The sequence below is a fragment of the Ranitomeya variabilis genome, chromosome 2 (genome assembly GCF_051348905.1).
Source record: "Ranitomeya variabilis isolate aRanVar5 chromosome 2, aRanVar5.hap1, whole genome shotgun sequence".
Classification (NCBI taxonomy): domain Eukaryota; kingdom Metazoa; phylum Chordata; class Amphibia; order Anura; family Dendrobatidae; genus Ranitomeya; species Ranitomeya variabilis.
Window position 1 is genome coordinate 204951839 of NC_135233.1, and position 21455 is coordinate 204973293.

Below are 21455 nucleotides of genomic sequence, written 5' to 3' on the forward strand. Positions count from 1 at the left end.
TATATCATCCCTCCACTGTGACATTACTGTATATATCATCCCTCCACTGTGACATCACTGTATATATCATCCCTCCACTCTGACATTACTGTATATATCATCCCTCCATCCACTGTGACATCACTGAATATATCATCCCTCCACTGTGACATCACTGTATATATCATCCCTCCACTGTGACATCACTGTATATATCATCCCTCCACTGTGACATCACTGTATATATCATCCCTCCACTGTGACATCACTGTATATATCATCCCTCCACTGTGACATCACTGCATATATCATCCCTCCACTGTGACATCACTGTATATATCATCCCTCCACTGTGACATCACTGTATATATCATCCCTCCACTGTGACATCACTGTATATATCATCCCTCCACTGTGACATCACTGTATATATCATCCCTCCACTGTGACATCACTGTATATATCATCCCTCCACTGTGACATCACTGTATATATCATCCCTCCACTGTGACATCACTGTATACAGTGGGGCAAAAAAGTATTTAGTCAGTCAGCAATAGTGCAAGTTCCACCACTTAAAAAGATGAGAGGCGTCTGTAATTTACATCATAGGTAGACCTCAACTATGGGAGACAAACTGAGAAAAAAAAACCCAGAAAATCACATTGTCTGTTTTTTTAACATTTTATTTGCATATTATGGTGGAAAATAAGTATTTGGTCAGAAACAAACAATCAAGATTTCTGGCTCTCACAGACCTGTAACTTCTTCTTTAAGAGTCTCCTCTTTCCTCCACTCATTACCTGTAGTAATGGCACCTGTTTAAACTTGTTATCAGTATAAAAAGACACCTGTGCACACCCTCAAATAGTCTGACTCCAAACTCCACTATGGTGAAGACCAAAGAGCTGTCAAAGGACACCAGAAACAAAATTGTAGCCCTGCACCAGGCTGGGAAGACTGAATCTGCAATAGCCAACTAGCTTGGAGTGAAGAAATCAACAGTGGGAGCAATAATTAGAAAATGGAAGACATTCAAGACCATTGATAATCTCCCTCGATCTGGGGCTCCACGCAAAATCCCACCCTGTGGGGTCAGAATGATCACAAGAACGGTGAGCAAAAATCCCAGAACCACGCGGGGGGACCTTGTGAATGAACTGCAGAGAGCTGGGACCAATGTAACAAGGCCTACCATAAGTAACACACTACGCCACCATGGACTCAGATCCTGCAGTGCCAGATGTGTCCCACTGCTTAAGCCAGTACATGTCCGGGCCCGTCTGAAGTTTGCTAGAGAGCATTTGGATGATCCAGAGGAGTTTTGGGAGAATGTCCTATGGTCTGATGAAACCAAACTGGAACTGTTTGGTAGAAACACAACTTGTCGTGTTTGGAGGAAAAAGAATACTGAGTTGCATCCATCCAACACCATACCTACTGTAAAGCATGGTGGTGGAAACATCATGCTTTGGGGCTGTTTCTCTGCAAAGGGGCCAGGATGACTGATCCGGGTACATGAAAGAATGAATGGGGCCATGTATCGTGAGATTTTGAGTGCAAACCTCCTTCCATCAACAAGGGCATTGAAGATGAAACGTGGCTGGGTCTTTCAACATGACAATGATCCAAAGCACACCGCCAGGGCAACGAAGGAGTGGCTTCGTAAGAAGCATTTCAAGGTCCTGTAGTGGCCTAGCCAGTCTCCAGATCTCAACCCTATAGAAAACCTTTGGAGGGAGTTGAAAGTCCGTGTTGCCAAGCGAAAAGCCAAAAACATCACTGCTCTAGAGGAGATCTGCATGGAGGAATGGGCCAACATACCAACAACAGTGTGTGGCAACCTTGTGAAGACTTACAGAAAACGTTTGACCTCTGTCATTGCCAACAAAGGATATTTTACAAAGTATTGAGATGAAATTTTGTTTCTGACCAAATACTTATTTTCCACCATAATATGCAAATAAAATGATAAAAAAACAGACAATGTGATTTTCTGGATTTTTTTTTCTCAGTTTGTCTCCCATAGTTGAGGTCTACCTATGATGTAAATTACAGACGCCTCTCATCTTTTTAAGTGGTGGAACAACTTGCACTATTGCTGACTGACTAAATACTTTTTTGCCCCACTGTATATCATCTCTCCACTGTGACATCACTGTATATATCATCCCTCCACTGTGACATCACTGTATATATCATCCCTCCACTGTGACATCACTGTATATATCATCCCTCCACTGTGACATTACTGTATATATCATCCCTCCACTGTGACATCACTGTATATATCATCTCTCCACTGTGACATCACTGTATATATCATCCCTCCACTCTGACATTACTGTATATATCATCCCTCCACTGTGACATCACTGAATATATCATCCCTCCACTGTAACATCACTGTATATATCATCCTTCCACTGTGACATCACTGTATATATCATCCCTCCACTGTGACATCACTGTATATATCATCTCTCCACTGTTACATCACTGTATATATCATCCCTCCACTGTGACATCACTGTATATATCATCCCTCCACTGTGACATCACTGCATATATCATCCCTCCACTGTGACATCACTGTATATATCATCCCTCCACTGTGACATCACTGTATATATCATCCCTCCACTGTGACATTACTGTATATATCATCCCTCCACTGTGACATCACTGAATATATCATCCCTCCACTGTGACATCACTGTATATATCATCCCTCCACTGTGACATTACTGTATATATCATCCCTCCACTGTGACATCACTGTATATATCATCTCTCCACTGTGACATCACTGTATATATCATCCCTCCACTGTGACATCACTGAATATATCATCCCTCCACTCTGACATTACTGTATATATCATCCCTCCACTGTGACATCACTGAATATATCATCCCTCCACTGTGACATCACTGTATATATCATCCTTCCACTGTGACATCACTGTATATATCATCCCTCCACTGTGACATCACTGTATATATCATCTCTCCACTGTGACATCACTGTATATATCATCCCTACACTGTGACATCACTGTATATATCATCCCTCCACTGTGACATTACTGTATATATCATCCCTCCACTGTGACATTACTGTATATATCATCCCTCCACTGTGACATCACTGAATATATCATCCCTCCACTGTGACATCACTGTATATATCATCCTTCCACTGTGACATCACTGTATATATCATCCCTCCACTGTGACATCACTGTAAATATCATCCCTCCACTGTGAAATTACTGTATATATCATCCCTTCACTGTGACATCACTGAATATATCATCCCTCCACTGTGACATCACTGTATATATCATCCCTCCACTGTGACATCACTGTATATATCATCTCTCCACTGTGACATCATTGTATATATCATCCCTCCACTGTGACATCATTGTATATATCATCCCTCCACTGTGACATCACTGTATATATCATCTCTCCACTGTGACATCACTGTATATATCATCTCTCCACTGTGACATCATTGTATATATCATCCCTCCACTGTGACATCACCGTATATATCATCCCTTCACTGTGACATCACTGTATATATCATCTCTCCACTGTGACATCACTGTATACATCATCCCTCCACTGTGAAATTACTGTATACATCATCCCTTCACTGTGACATCACTGTATATATCATCCCTCCACTGTGACATCACTGTATATATCATCCCTCCACTGTGACATCACTATATATATCATCCCTCCACTGTGAAATTACTGTATACATCATCCCTTCACTGTGACATCACTGTATATATCATCCCTCCACTGTGACATCACTGTATATATCATCCCTCCACTGTGACATTACTGTATATATCATCCCTCCACTGTGAAATTACTGTATACATCATCCCTTCACTGTGACATCACTGTATATATCATCCCTCCACTGTGACATCACTGTATATATCATCTCTCCACTGTGACATCACTGTATATATCATCTCTCCACTGTGACATCATTGTATATATCATCCCTCCACTGTGACATCACCGTATATATCATCCCTTCACTGTGACATCACTGTATATATCATCTCTCCACTGTGACATCACTGTATACATCATCCCTCCACTGTGACATTACTGTATATATCATCCCTCCACTGTGACATCACTGTATATATCATCCCTCCACTGTGACATCACTGTATATATCATCCCTCCACTGTGAAATTACTGTATACATCATCCCTTCACTGTGACATCACTGTATATATCATCCCTCCATTGTGACATCACTGTATATATCATCCCTCCACTGTGACATTACTGTATATATCATCCCTCCACTGTGAAATTACTGTATACATCATCCCTTCACTGTGACATCACTGTATATATCATCCCTCCACTGTGACATCACTGTATATATCATCTCTCCACTGTGACATCACTGTATATATCATCTCTCCACTGTGACATCATTGTATATATCATCCCTCCACTGTGACATCACCGTATACATCATCCCTTCACTGTGACATCACTGTATATATCATCCCTCCACTGTGACATCACTGTATATATCATCCCTCCACTGTGACATCACTGTATATATCATCCCTCCACTGTGAAATTACTGTATACATCATCCCTTCACTGTGACATCACTGTATATATCATCCCTCCACTGTGACATCACTGTATATATCATCCCTCCACTGTGACATCACTGTATATATCATCTCTCCACTGTGACATCACTGTAAATATCATCCCTTCACTGTGACATCATTGTATATATCATCTCTCCACTGTGACATCACTGTAAATATCATCCCTTCACTGTGACATCACTGTATATATCATCCCTCCACTGTGAAATTACTGTATACATCATCCCTTCACTGTGACATCACTGTATATATCATCCCTCCACTGTGACATCACTGTATATATCATCTCTCCACTGTGACATCACTGTATATATCATCTCTCCACTGTGACATCATTGTATATATCATCCCTCCACTGTGACATCACCGTATATATCATCCCTTCACTGTGACATCACTGTATATATCATCTCTCCACTGTGACATCACTGTATACATCATCCCTCCACTGTGACATTACTGTATATATCATCCCTCCACTGTGAAATTACTGTATATATCATCCCTTCACTGTGACATCACTGTATATATCATCCCTCCACTGTGACATCACTGTATATATCATCCCTCCACTGTGACATCACTGTATATATCATCTCTCCACTGTGAAATTACTGTATACATCATCCCTCCACTGTGACATCACTGTATATATCATCCCTCCACTGTGAAATTACTGTATACATCATCCCTTCACTGTGACATCACTGTATATATCATCCCTCCACTGTGACATCACTGTATATATCATCCCTCCACTGTGACATTACTGTATATATCATCCCTCCACTGTGAAATTACTGTATACATCATCCCTTCACTGTGACATCACTGTATATATCATCCCTTCACTGTGACATCACTGTATATATCATCCCTCCACTGTGACATCACTGTATATATCATCCCTCCACTGTGACATCACTGTATATATCATCCCTCCACTGTGAAATTACTGTATACATCATCCCTTCACTGTGACATCACTGTATATATCATCCCTCCACTGTGACATCACTGTATATATCATCCCTCCACTGTGACATCACTGTATATATCATCCCTCCACTGTGAAATTACTGTATACATCATCCCTTCACTATGACATCACTGTATATATCATCCCTCCACTGTGACATCACTGTATATATCATCCCTCCACTGTGACATCACTGTATATATCATCCCTCCACTGTGACATCACTGTATATATCATCCCTCCACTGTGACATCACTGTATATATCATCCCTCCACTGTGACATCACTGTATATATCATCTCTCCACTGTGACATCACTGTATATATCATCCCTCCACTGTGACATCACCGTATATATCATCCCTTCACTGTGACATCACTGCATATATCATCCCTCCACTGTGACATCACTGTATATATCATCCCTCCACTGTGACATCACTGTATATATCATCCCTCCACTGTGACATCACTGAATATATCATCCCTCCACTGTGACATCACTGTATACATCATCCTTCCACTGTGACATCACTGTATATATCATCCCTCCACTGTGACATCACTGTATATATCATCTCTCCACTGTGACATCACTGTATATATCATCCCTCCACTGTGACATCACTGTATATATCATCCCTCCACTGTGACATTACTGTATATATCATCCCTCCACTGTGACATCACTGTATATATCATCCCTCCACTGTGACATTACTGTATATATCATCCCTCCACTGTGACATCACTGTATATATCATCCCTCCACTCTGACATTACTGTATATATCATCCCTCCATCCACTGTGACATCACTGAATATATCATCCCTCCACTGTGACATCACTGTATATATCATCCTTCCACTGTGACATCACTGAATATATCACCCCTCCACTGTGACATCACTGTATATATCATCCCTCCACTGTGACATCACTGTATATATCATCCCTCCACTGTGACATCACTGAATATATCATCCCTCCACTGTGACATCACTGTATATATCATCCTTCCACTGTGACATCACTGTATATATCATCCCTCCACTGTGACATCACTGTATATATCATCCCTCCACTGTGACATTACTGTATATATCATCCCTCCACTGTGACATCACTGTATATATATCATCTCTCCACTGTGACATCACTGTATATATCATCCCTCCACTCTGACATTACTGTATATATCATCTCTCCACTGTGACATCACTGAATATATCATCCCTCCACTGTGACATCACTGTATATATCATCCTTCCACTGTGACATCACTGTATATATCATCCCTCCACTGTGACATCACTGCATATATCATCTCTCCACTGTGACATCACTGTATATATCATCCCTCCACTGTGACATCACTGTATATATCATCCCTCCACTGTGACATCACTGTATATATCATCCCTCCACTGTGACATTACTGTATATATCATCCCTCCACTGTGACATCACTGAATATATCATCCCTCCACTGTGACATCACTGTATATATCATCCCTCCACTGTGACATCACTGTATATATCATCCCTCCACTGTGAAATTACTGTATATATCATCCCTTCACTGTGACATCACTGTGTATATCATCCCTCCACTGTGACATCACTGTATATATCATCCCTCCACTGTGAAATTACTGTATATATCATCCCTTCACTGTGACATCACTGAATATATCATCCCTCCACTGTGACATCACTGTATATATCATCTCTCCACTGTGACATCACTGTATATATCATCCCTCCACTGTGACATCACTGTATATATCATCCCTCCACTGTGACATCACTGTATATATCATCCTTCCACTGTGACATTACTGTATATATCATCCCTCCACTGTGACATCACTGTATATATCATCTCTCCACTGTGAAATTACTGTATATATCATCCCTTCACTGTGACATCACTGAATATATCATCCCTCCACTGTGACATCACTGTATATATCATCTCTCCACTGTGACATCACTGTATATATCATCCCTCCACTGTGACATCACTGTATATATCATCCCTCCACTGTGACATCACTGTATACATCATCCCTCCACTGTGACATTACTGTATATATCATCCCTCCACTGTGACATCACTGAATATATCATCCCTCCACTGTGACATCACTGTATATATCATCCCTCCACTGTGACATCACTGAATATATCATCCCTCCACTGTGACATCACTGTATATATCATCCCTCCACTGTGACATCACTGTATATATCACCCCTCCACTGTGACATCACTGTATATATCATCCCTCCACTGTGACATTTCTGTATATATCATCCCTACCCTGTGACATCACTGTATATATCATCCCTTCACTGTGACATCACTGTATATATCATCCCTCCACTGTGACATCACTGTATGTATCATCCCTCCACTGTGACATCACTGTATATATCATCCCTCCACTGTGACATCACTGAATATATCATCCCTCCACTGTGACATCACTGTGTATATCATCTCTCCACTGTGACATCACTGTATATATCATCTCTCCACTGTGACATCACTGTATATATCATCCCTTCTCTGTGACATTACTGTATATATCATCCCTTCACTGTGACATCACTATATACATTATCCCTCCACTGTGACATTACTGTATACATCATCCCTCAACTGTGACATCACTGTATACATCATCCCTGCTCTGTGACATCACTGTATACTGTGCCTTTAAAAAGTATTGTTTCCTGTTATACTCACAAACCTAAAGAGGTACTGCAGGGAGATACAAAATTATTCTTATGGCCATGCCTTCTTAAACAATAAAATTAACATGAATACTGTAGCTTTCACAATACCTGCACTTCAGTGTGACACTGGATCTGCTCCTCAGTGATCCTCTCCATTCTGAGACGTTATGTTTCAGATCAGGGGCTGTGCCTGCTCCCGTCTTCTAGTAGAAACTAGCCCCCTGATAATATCTGGCTGCTACATTTTTCCCTAATTATTTTAAAATATAAATCTTAAAATTGTGACGTGCATTAGTATTCAACCCCCTTAAGTCTGATACCCCTATATAACATCCTGAGTGACCAATTATCCCCAGAAGTCACATAATTAGTAAATTGAATTCACCTGTGTGTAAGTTATTTTCCGTATGACTACATCTGTTCTGTGAGGTTTGAATGAGAACATTAGTGATCAAACAGCATCATGGAAACCAAGGAGCACACCAGACAGGTCAGGGATAAAGTTGTGGAGAAGGGTAAAGCAGGGTTAGGCTGTAAAAAAATAGTCCACGCTCTGAACGTCTCACGGAGCCTATATCTATAATATAACGCTGGGAGCGTCACTCTGTCCGAAGCCTCTATAGACTGCGCAAGCGCAAGCGCCGGCGCAGTCTGGACCGCACAGAGCGACGCTCCCAGGAGATCGCGGTATGCGTAAGCGCTGAACGCACACCGCGATCTCCACCGGACAAGCAGGGACGAGCCAGGAGGCGGAGGGTGAGTATACTTACCTGACCCGTTCCACCGACGCGCTTCCGGGCCGTGACTGTCCCCCTGCTCCCGGAGTCGGCGCCTGCGCAGTCCGCGCTTTCCGGCGCCATTTTCTTGAAGACACATTGCAGTGTCTTCAAGAAAATGGCGCCGGAAAGCGCGGACTGCGCAGGCGCCGACTCCGGGAGCAGGACCAAGAAAATGGCCGCGCCCAGCACAGCCACGCACAGCCGCCCACAGCCACGCACAGCCGCCCACAGCCACGCACAGCCGCCGCACCCAGCACAGCCGACCACAGCCACGCACAGCCGCCGCACCCAGCACAGCCACGCACAGCCGCCGCACCCAGCACAGCCGACCACAGCCGCCGCACCCAGCACAGCCGCCCACAGCCACGCACAGCCGCCCACAGCCACGCACAGCCGCACCCAGCACAGCCACGCACAGCCGCCGCACCCAGCACAGCCGCCCACAGCCACGTACAGCCACCCATAGCCACACACAGCCGCCGCACCCAGCACAGCCGCCGCACCCAGCACAGCCGCCGCACCCAGCACAGCCGCCCACAGCCACGCACAGCCCACAGCCACGCACAGCCGCCGCACCCAGCACAGCCACCCACAGCCGCCGCACCCAGCACAGCCGCCGCACCCAGCACATCCGCCGCACCCAGCACAGCCATGCACAGCCGCCACAGCCGCCTACAGCCACGCACAGCCTCCCACAGCCACGCACAGCCGCCCACAGCCACGGACAGCCGCCGCACCCAGCACAGCCGCCCACAGCCACGCACAGCCGCCGCACCCAGCACAGCCGACCACAGCCACTCACAGCCGCCGCACCCAGCACAGCCGCCCACAGCCACGCACAGCCGCCGCACCCAGCACAGCCGCCCACAGCCACGCACAGCCCACAGCCACGCACAGCCGCCGCACCCAGCACAGCCACCCACAGCCGCCGCACCCAGCACAGCCATGCACAGCCGCCTACAGCCACGCACAGCCGCCCACAGCCACGGACAGCCGCCGCACCCAGCACAGCCGCCCACAGCCACGCACAGCCACCCATAGCCACGCACAGCCGCCGCACCCAGCACAGCCGACCACAGCCGCCGCACCCAGCACAGCCGCCCACAGCCACGCACAGCCGCCGCACCCAGCACAGCCGACCACAGCCGCCGCACCCAGCACAGCCGCCCACAGCCACGCACAGCCGCCCACAGCCACGCACAGCCGCACCCAGCACAGCCACGCACAGCCGCCGCACCCAGCACAGCCGCCCACAGCCACGTACAGCCACCCATAGCCACACACAGCCGCCGCACCCAGCACAGCCGCCGCACCCAGCACAGCCGCCGCACCCAGCACAGCCGCCCACAGCCACGCACAGCCCACAGCCACGCACAGCCGCCGCACCCAGCACAGCCACCCACAGCCGCCGCACCCAGCACAGCCGCCGCACCCAGCACATCCGCCGCACCCAGCACAGCCATGCACAGCCGCCACAGCCGCCTACAGCCACGCACAGCCTCCCACAGCCACGCACAGCCGCCCACAGCCACGGACAGCCGCCGCACCCAGCACAGCCGCCCACAGCCACGCACAGCCGCCGCACCCAGCACAGCCGACCACAGCCACTCACAGCCGCCGCACCCAGCACAGCCGCCCACAGCCACGCACAGCCGCCGCACCCAGCACAGCCGCCCACAGCCACGCACAGCCCACAGCCACGCACAGCCGCCGCACCCAGCACAGCCACCCACAGCCGCCGCACCCAGCACAGCCATGCACAGCTGCCTACAGCCACGCACAGCCTCGCACAGCCGCCCACAGCCACGGACAGCCGCCGCACCCAGCACAGCCGCCCACAGCCACGCACAGCCACCCGTAGCCACGCACAGCCGCCGCACCCAGCACAGCCGACCACAGCCGCCGCACCCAGCACAGCCGCCCACAGCCACGCACAGCCGCCGCACCCAGCACAGCCGACCACAGCCGCCGCACCCAGCACAGCCGCCCACAGCCACGCACAGCCGCCCACAGCCACGCACAGCCGCACCCAGCACAGCCGACCACAGCCACGCACAGCCGCCGCACCCAGCACAGCCGCCCACAGCCACGTACAGCCACCCATAGCCACGCACAGCCGCCGCACCCAGCACAGCCGCCGCACCCAGCACAGCCGCCCATAGCCACGCACAGCCCACAGCCACGCACAGCCGCCGCACCCAGCACAGCCACCCACAGCCGCCGCACCCAGCACAGCCGCCGCACCCAGCACATCCGCCGCACCCAGCACAGCCATGCACAGCCGCCACAGCCACGCACAGCCGCCTACAGCCACGCACAGCCTCCCACAGCCACGCACAGCCGCCCACAGCCACGGACAGCCGCCGCACCCAGCACAGCCGCCGCACCCAGCACAGCCGCCCACAGCCACGCACAGCCGCCGCACCCAGCACAGCCACGCACAGCCGCCCACAGCCGCCGCACCCAGCACAGCCGCCCACAGCCACGCACAACCGCTGCACCCAGCACAGCCGCCGCACCCAGCACAGCCGCCGCACCCAGCACATCCGCCGCACCCAGCACAGCCGCCGCACCCAGCACAGCCACGCACAGCCGCCACAGCCATGCACAGCCTCCGCACCCAGCACAGCCACGCACAGCCGCCTACAGCCACGGACAGCCGCCGCACCCAGCACAGCCACCGCACCCAGCACAGCCGCCGCACCCAGCACAGCCGCCCACAGCCACGCACAGCCGCCGCACCCAGCACAGCCTCCCACAGCCACGCACAGCCGCCTACAGCCACGCACAGCCGCTGCACCCAGCACAGCCGCTGCACCCAGCACAGCCACCGCACCCAGCACAGCCGTCCACAGCTGCCGCACCCAGCACAGCCGCCCGCACCCAGCACAGCCACGTCACATACAGCCGCCCGCACTCAGCACAGCCGCCCGCACTCAGCACAGCCGCCCGCACTGATGGGGGCGCAGGATGGAGCAGCACGTGATAGGATGGGGGCGCAGGATGGGAGCACATGACAGGATGGGGATGAGGATGGAGCAGCACATGACACGGTGGAGCAGCACATGACAGGATGGGGGCGCAGGATGGAGCAGCACATGACACGGTGGAGCAGCACATGACAGGATGGGGATGCAGGATGGAGCAGCACATGACACGGTGGAGCAGCACATGACAGGATGGGGGCGCAGGATGGAGCAGCACATGACACGGTGGAGCAGCACATGACAGGATGGGGGCGCAGGATGGAGCAGCATATGACAGGATAGGAGCAGCACATACCAGGATGGAGACCATATTCCAATATAAATGCTCGCCACCCGGGCGTAGAACGGGTTCAATAGCTAGTAATCCATATAATCCATCATCCAAGGAGCATGGGACAACTGCAAGCCTACATAGTCATGTGTGTGAATGGCCCAGCACAGTCACACCTGAATCTCATTGAGAATCTGTGACAAGATGTGAAAATTACTGGTCAGAGATCTCCATCCAATCTCACAGAGTGTGAGCGAGTGTGCAAAGAAGAGGGTTCAAAATGTTACCTGTAGATGTGCAAAGCTGGAAGAGACAGACCCCAAATGACTGCAACGGTAATTGCAGCGAAAAGAGGAAAAAGAGTTAAAGCGGCCTAGGCCATTTCATACCCCCTCAAGACAGATTATACCACCTCATACCAGATTATACCCTCTTGATATCAGCAGCGTTGAGTGATATACAAAAGTATTACTGAATTTTTCAACATCTTATTGGGGGTTCAGGTTTGTCAGGTAAGTTATGTGATATGATAACTGATTTTCATCTTAAAGCCCTAAACACATAGACTTTTATTACTTGAACCAGAAAAACTTCAATGTGTAAAAATATTCGCCTTCCACAAAGATATAATGAGATAAGGAATCTGCCGCACTTCTCAGTAGTTACACATCAACAGCAGCTGTGTGTCTGAGGATGATAGGAAGAGATCTGCACACTTTTCAACCAATCAGAGAGAGTGAAGAGATAAGATTCAGTTACAATCACATTATATAGAAAAAATATCAATCGCGCCATTTTTTACATCATTTAGGCTAGTTTCACATTTGCGTTTAAAAACGCAGCCTTTAAAACGCAAACGCAGGTGGTGAAAAAAACGCATGTAAACGCGTGCAAACGCTGCGTTTTTTAGACGCATGCGTTTTCTCATGCAGTAAAAAAACCGCAGCGTTTTGACGCGTTTACATGCGTTTTTTTCCTGCGTTTGCGTTTTTGAAACGCATGCTGAGAAGTGTGTGACAGCTGCCAATCATCAAAATCATCTAGAAAACCCACTATAAATAGAAATAGCTAGGGTTGGGGTTAGGATTAGGGTTAGGGTTAGGGGTAGGGTTAGGGTTAGGGTTAGGATCCCTAGGGTTAGGGTTAGGGTTAGGGTTAGGGGTAGGGTTAGGGTTAGGGTTTGGATCCCTTTATCACCTTGATGGTGGGGGGTGGCTTATCAGGGTTAGGGTTAGGGTTAGGGTTTGGATCCCTTTATCACCTTGATGGTGGGGGGTGGCTTATCAGGGTTAGGGTTAGGGTTAGGGTTTGGATCCCTTTATCACCTTGATGGTGGGGGGTGGCTTATCAGGGTTAGGGTTAGGGTTTGGATCCCTTTATCACCTTGATGGTGGGGGGTGGCTTATCAGTGTGTATTATTGTTTTTTTCTATTAAAACGCAACCAAACGCATGTGCTTAAAAACACATGCGTTTACATAGACAGCAATACTTTTTTTGCCGCAAAAAAATGCATGCGTTTTTTTGCGGCAAAAAAACGCCTCTAAAAATTACTACATGTTGCATTTCTGCAACAAAACGCAAGCATAGAAAAGACGCATGCGTCGTCAAACGCGGCAAAACACATACAAAAAAACGCATGCGTTTTTAATGTTAAATATAGAAAAAAACGCATGCTTTTTTTGCGCTAAAACGCAGCGGAAAAAACGCAAATGTGAAACCAGCCTTACCGATCCCCATAAATAATCTGATCGCCGTGTTATGCGGGTCACTACGATTACAGGGACACAGATATGTCCTTGTTGCTTGCTGATTTGTGCCTTTTAAGGTTTTTTTTTTAAATAATAAACAATATTTTTTCATTATCAAGTGTTTTTCATTATTATTTTTTAGTTATTTTATAGGATGAAAACATCTAATTTTCCTGCTAGAATACGAACACATAGAAATACTTTGCTGTGTAGAATGTATCTCTATATAATCTGCCTGTAGAGTTAGAGCCTGCAATACAGATCAAGTACACAAAATTCTCCCCATTACAGCACCAGAGCTTCTGGCTCTGCAGCTTAAATTCCTTCCTCTAACGGTTGTGTGTTCAAGTACAGGGGAGACTCAAAAGGGAAAAAAAATGACATTTTCAGAATTGCTTATTATTTTTACTACTTTTATATGAACAAAAAAATATTTTTCTGCACCTCGGTATACAGGGAACATGGAAATACATTGTTATACACAATATATCTCTACGGACATGTATAACCTGCTCCTGGGTTAATTGCCTTCAATAGAGGTCAAGATTACCAAATTCTCCTATCTACATTGTTGTGGGAAGTGGCTCCTAGATAGAGCAACAGCATAGAGATGTGAGTTTGACTCCCAACCCAAACACAGTAGGAAGAAGCAGTGAATGTTTAATTTATGCAATTAGAAGAGAGATGCGGCCTCATCCCCTGAGGAGGAGGAGTTACGGATCGATGAAGACGTCGGGTAGAAGAGAGGTGAGTATAGAAGCCGGGACGTGGGACTGAGCCCTCAAATAGAAACAGTCACCAGTCACGTTCATGCCGATGTCACCTGCAGATGTCTGATTGGCTGGCAGCGTGTATTGCAGTGCATAGGCCAAAAGGGTCTCTGCATCACAATATACTTCAACTGAATGTGCGTTGGATGATGCACATCCAGTTGAAGTTTATGCTGGTTTCAGTAAGCCCCACATCTGTACAGGCATGGTCACGACCTCTGCAACCACGGTTGTTACACGCCTGGATGTAGGGATATCATACTGTGTGTGTGAGGATGTGGGGTATCATTCTGTGTGTGGGGGACTATGGGGTAATCATGCTGTGGGAAGGCATTATACTGAGCTGAGGGTCACTAGGAGGTATAACCTGTGTGGAGACGGGGTGGAGGGAAATTAGGACTTGTGCTATGGGGTACTATGATTTCTATGTATGTTCCTGACGGTATCATTTTAATTATGCCGCTTCTTGAATGGTGTAAAATGTTAAATAGCAAAAAAAAATAATACTAACAATGGTGAAATTGTTGTTTTATTTTAGTCCACCCAAAACGAGTTCATCATTAAGTTCTGAAGGGGTAAATGTTTGTCTGTACTGAATTTTCCTAGTTACTTTACCATTGGAACAGTCCCAAAACATTGCTATATGGATTCTGCAAAATATGACATATTCAGCGGGTAAGCCGCCCCATGCTAGCACAATGGCATCAAGCAGCTGCTGAGGATGGGATAGAGTCCAGCCTCTTCTCTTCATGCCAAGGATGCTAAATAGGGCTGAGACACTGCAAATGTACAAGCTGCTTAACCAAGGTAAATGCATGATCAAGATCCTGGAAACATCCTGCAAAAACAAGACCTCACACTACTGCTAAAGCAGCCGTAAAAGGAGCAAAACTGGTCGGTGATGGAGATTAGGAAACCTCGGGGGTCAGAGTTGTTTCATCTAGCATCAAAATCCCAACACATCTCTACTTTTAGACACCACCATCACGTAGGACTGGGTTATGAACTTGTGTCACCTGGACAGTATTCTAACCCCTCCGCTAGCGTGATGGATGAAGCCACTGATTACACCAGATGGCCACTTTTCCATCAGATTGGTTCTGAAATGCCCGGCGGAGTCATGATTCTTGTTTTTGTTGGCCCACACTGGCAGCTGATAAGGTGGCCTGATGTTGTAGCCAACAACGGGCAAATTATGCGAATGGAAGCAACATTTGGCTCTGTGCTGTGTTCAGTTATTTATGGTGCAGTGTAAACTGCACGATACGCTATGATTTCCTGCGGATCCTCTCAACGAGATGTTTCGTGCCCATAAAACTGCTGATAACTAGAAGTTTGCATTTTTTTACATGTGATATTAGCAAAAAGCCTATAAAGTCTGTGGCCAGGATTTGTTGATGTTTCTCCAGGTTTCTGGAGTAATTTGCTTTATAAATGTAGTGTGACTTTTTAAGTCTTCTTTTTCAGAGGGGTTTTTCTCAAGTTCGAAAGTCATCTCCCATCCAAAGGAAGTCCAACGACCGTTGCCACCACCGATCCCGAGAACTGGGGATCTGATGAGTTCAGCAGAATAGAGCGGAGGTCCATCATGGCACTGACGCTCCATTCATTCTACTGGGAGTGCTGAAGATCAGCCGAGTGCAGTGTTCGGTAATCTCTGGCGCTCACATTATCAATGAATTTAGTGGTAGTGCGCATGATCGGTGGGAAATAATCAGTTCTCAGGATCGGTGAGGGCCAGGGCAAAGGTGATCGTAAAGTAGGAGATAACTTGTAAACTTGAAGAGCTCTCCTGTAAGCCTTTTTTAAATAACTTTTACTAACTGTTAACTTTAAAAATTTAATTATTTTTTTAATAACTTTTAATAACTTTTTTGATAACTTTTAAAATTTAATTATTTTTATAATAACTGTTAATAACTTTTTCATAACTTTTAAAATTAAATTATTTTGTTATGATTATGACTTTTAAAAACTTTTTAGATATCTTTTAAAATTAAATTATAATTTTTAATAACTTTTAATAACTTTTTTGATAACTTTTAACCTTGAAGAGCTCTCCTCCTTTAATTCTTTTTTAAATTCTTTTTGACAACTTTGTTTATCCCTGACAGATTTATGAAATGCAACTTTTACCAAATGTCGCTTTTTTTTTCTTTGGCGCACCTCTCTTTATTCCCTTCCCGGAGACGGGTTTCTTATTTTGGCGCAAGCAACATTTTGTTAATTTTTGCAGTAAAATATTATAAAAAGAAACCAGTTAATAATAATAAAGTGTTTTTTTTTATTTTGCACCAAATTCAGAAATCGCATGTGGCATTTTGAAGAATTTGGCACAAAAAAAATCAGCGAAGAGCGCAAGTTAAAAAAAAAGAAGAAAAGTCACATCGAAAAATGGCAAGTAATGAATGGGCGCCTGTGCTTTTTTTTCTTATAGTGAATTAATTAGTCTCTGACATGTCTTACAAGAGTGGTAATAGGCAAAACCTGCCATTCAGGTCATCCCCCTGATTACTCGCCGAGAGGCGCCCATGACTCCGGTGAAAATGGACTAATCTATCTAATAAATTGCTGATGGCAATCATCACATCATCTGCTGAGAATAGTCACAAACATCTACCGGACGAACCATCACCGAGACAGTTCAGTCACTTCTACCCCGAGGCAAACCAGTCCTAGAAACCTACAGTTCCTGGAACTACTGATTACAAACCAGTTTGCACTGATTGTGAACGTATGGGACACATTCATGTAAGAATATCAACTAGTCTCTAAAAAAAAACATCTCAATTATGTCTTACATCTTAACAAGACATTTAGGGGTCCTGCCTCTTCATGTGAAGACCACCAGCTGATATAGACCAGGCAATGCTCCCAGGGGACAAGATATACAAATGCGGCACGGCTTGGTAAGAGCAGTAACCTCCAATAAAGGAGTCTCCAGTATGAGGCTTGAGGGCCGCACGTGGCCCTCAAGGCTCCACTGTACAGCCCTCGGGCCCCTGAGATGATTGCGATCTAGCCAGGGGGGCCACCAATGTCAGCAGACCTTTTCAATGGAATGTGCGTCCTCTCACACACAATCAAAATATATTGCAGTGCAGAGATGGGCTCATTGCATCGCAATACTGGCACCAGCCACCAGCCAATCAGAGGCCGGTGATTGACATCGGCATCCCATCCCGGCTGCAAATGACATCCCTGCCCCAGCTTTCGAGGAAGAAGAAGAGAGACAGGCCAGGTGAGAAGGATTTGTTTTATGTGTGTAAAGAACGAAGGAATGTGTCACGCTCGCGCCCAGACTGGTTGGCGCGGACGTGCGGGGGTGTGGCCCCACTGGACCACAGACCACACTTCCCTGGAAGGGGCGTAACTGAGTACCTTCCTAGGTGTTCGCTGGAGCCTCTGATGGTGAGGTCAGACTTGTGCAATAGGAAGCTACCAGGTACCACTCCAGGGTGGAGTCTGACTGTGGCTGCTGATCCCACCGGGGGAAACGGAACATAGACAGGCAAGCGGGTATGGCTGGCACACATGCGGGCACGGCTGGGACACAGGCAGGCAGACGGGTACAACAGAAACACTGGCAGGCGGGCATGGCTGGCTCTCTGGTAGGCAGGCAGGTATGGCTGGCTCTCTGGAAGGACAGGCGGACAAGACTGGTACACTGGAAGAACCGGTAGGGACCGGTCTGCAGGCAGGTATGTAAAACAGATAAGAAGCGGTTCAGACTGGAGGACAAAATAATAGGTAAAGAAAGACCGCAAGAGCAAATGCAGAGCGAGAGCACAGGAGCTAGAGCCAAGAACAGAAACGCAGGAGGTGGAGCCAAGAGCAGAAGGTGGAGTCAAGTGCAGAAACGCAGGAGGCGGAGCCTAGGTCTGGAGGCGGGCCAAGTGCAGAAACGCAGGAGGTGGAGCCAAGATCAGGAGGCGGGGCCAAGTGCAGAAACGCCGGAGGCGGAGCCAAGTGCAGAAACGCAGGAGGCGGAGCCAAGTACAGAAACGCAGGAGGCGGAGCCAAGTGCGGGAGAAGTAGAACTGCAAGGAGTGGAGCAAAGTAGAACCACAAGAAGCGAAGCCGCAGAGCGAGAGCTGAGAGCAGAGCAAAGTCAGAGTGCAAAGCAAGACACAGAGTGCAGAGTAACTCATCCACCAGCTGGCGCATCACCACGACTGAAGGTAACTATAGGTCATTGACCTACATTTCCTTCATTCCCAGGGGCTTACAAGCACGAGCACAGCTGCATTATAGCAGGGCTCCTGCTTGTAAAATATTTTAACCCCTTCAGATGGATTACCTCGTGAGACCTGACAGTTCATCAGAGAGGGTATGTATATTGTTGGTTTATTATTTTTCCAAGCGAGGGTCATCACATGGATTGAGAGAGCAATAAAATATTAAAACAACCGCTGTGTTTATTTCATTAAAATACTTTTTAATCATGTGTGTGTGTTTTTTTAACCCTTTCAGACAATTGGATTAATAATGGATAGGTGTCATAATTGACGCCTCTCCATTATTAATCTGGCTTAATGTCACCTTACAATAGCAAGGTGGCATTAACCCTTCATTACCCCATATCCCACCACTACACGGGAGTGGGAAGAGAGTGGCCAAGTGCCAGAATAGGCGCATCTTCCAGATGTGCCTTTTCTGGGGTGGCTGGGGGCAGATGTTTTTAGCCACAGGGGGGCTAATAACCATGGACCCTCTCCTGGCTATTAATATCTGCCCTCAGTCACTGGCTTTACTACTCTGGCGGAGAAAATTGCGCGGGAGCCCACGCCAATTTTTTCCGCGATTTAACCCTTAAATTTAATAGCTACAGCGCCGAAATTTTGCACAGACACACTACTAACATTAGTAGTGTGGAATATGCAAAAAAAGGGGGATATGAGATGGTTTACTGTATGTAAACCATGTCTCATATCATGTCGGGTTTAGGCAGGAGAAATGAAAAGCCGGCAATTGAATTAGCGGCTTTAATGCTATCTTGCGCTGCATTAAATATAAATATACATATATAGGTGTCTCCCTGACATATATATATGTATATATACCTATTCTATGAGTATATATCTACTCTATTCTAACCTGTCAGTGTGATTTTACTGTACACCGCGCTGAATTACCTGCTTTTCAAAGGACACCGGTGCGTAAAAATCGGACAGAACTCGCATGGTGCGAGTGCTGTGCGATTTTTTTCTCGCACCCATTGACTTGCATTGGCGAGTCTCGTCTGAGACTCGCAGCAAATCGCAGCATGCTGCGATTTTTTTCTCAGTCCGATTTCGGCTGAGAAAAAAATCGCAAATGAAAAGACACCTATTGAATAACATTAGTCCGAGTGCAATCCGATTTTTTATCGGATTGCACTCGTCCGTTTTCCTCACCAGTGGAAATGAGCCCTAAGACAGAGTCAGGAACGAGACAAGGGACAGAGACATGGACACAAGCCAGGGTACGACTCCCCTCTGGGTGGTGGACATAGGCCAGGGTACGACTCCCCTCTGGGTGGTGGACATAGGCCAGGGTACGAAGCCCCGCTGGGTGGCTGCACAGGAAACAGACCAGGGTACAATGCCCCCCTGGGTGGCAGACATGAGAGTAAGCGAGACAGGGCCTGGCACCTCAGCAGCTAAGAACTGACTGAGGGAGTAAGTTGCACAGGCCCCCACCAATGGGTGGGGATGTCTTAAATATAGGAAGCCTCATGGCGATTGGCCAGGGACACCTTAGCAAGGTGCACACAGTCTCTATAAGAAACAGGAGTTGCCGGCGCCGACCCCCTATGCACACAGACAGAGCATGCACAGAGCAAACAGCAGACATGAGGCACACAGCATGGAGCTGGCAGCAGAGAGGTCACAACAAGGCCCAGAGAAGTAAGTGAGTTTGAGTGTAATGCAGGTGGGGGATGGGAGGCCATGCAGTGATGCCAGCAGAGTTGTTACAGAATGTGAGACGTTGTTACAAAGTACAAGATGGGGGCACTACTACAAGAAAGGAACGAGGATGGGGGCATTACTACAAGAAGGAGACAAGGATGGGGGCATTACTACAAGAAGGAGACAAGCATGGGGGCATTACTACAGGGGGACAAGGATTGGGGCATTACAACAAGAAAGGTACCAGGATGGGGACATTACTACAAGAAGGAGACAAGGATGGGGGCATTACTACAAGAAGAGGACAAGGATGGGGGCATTACTACAAGAAGGGAACAAGGATGGGGACATTACTACAAGAAGGGAGCCAGGACGGGAACATTACTACACGAAGGTGACTCGGATGAGGACATTACTACGAGATGGTACCGGCTGGATACATTACTACAAGAAAGGGACAAGGATGGGGACATTACTACAAGAAGGGGACAAGGATGGGGGCATTACTACAAGAATGGGACAAGGATGGGAGCATTACTACAAGAAGGGGACAAGGACAGGGGCATTACTGCAAGAAGAGGGCCAAGAAGGGAACATTACTACAAGAAGGGGACGAGGATGGGGACATTA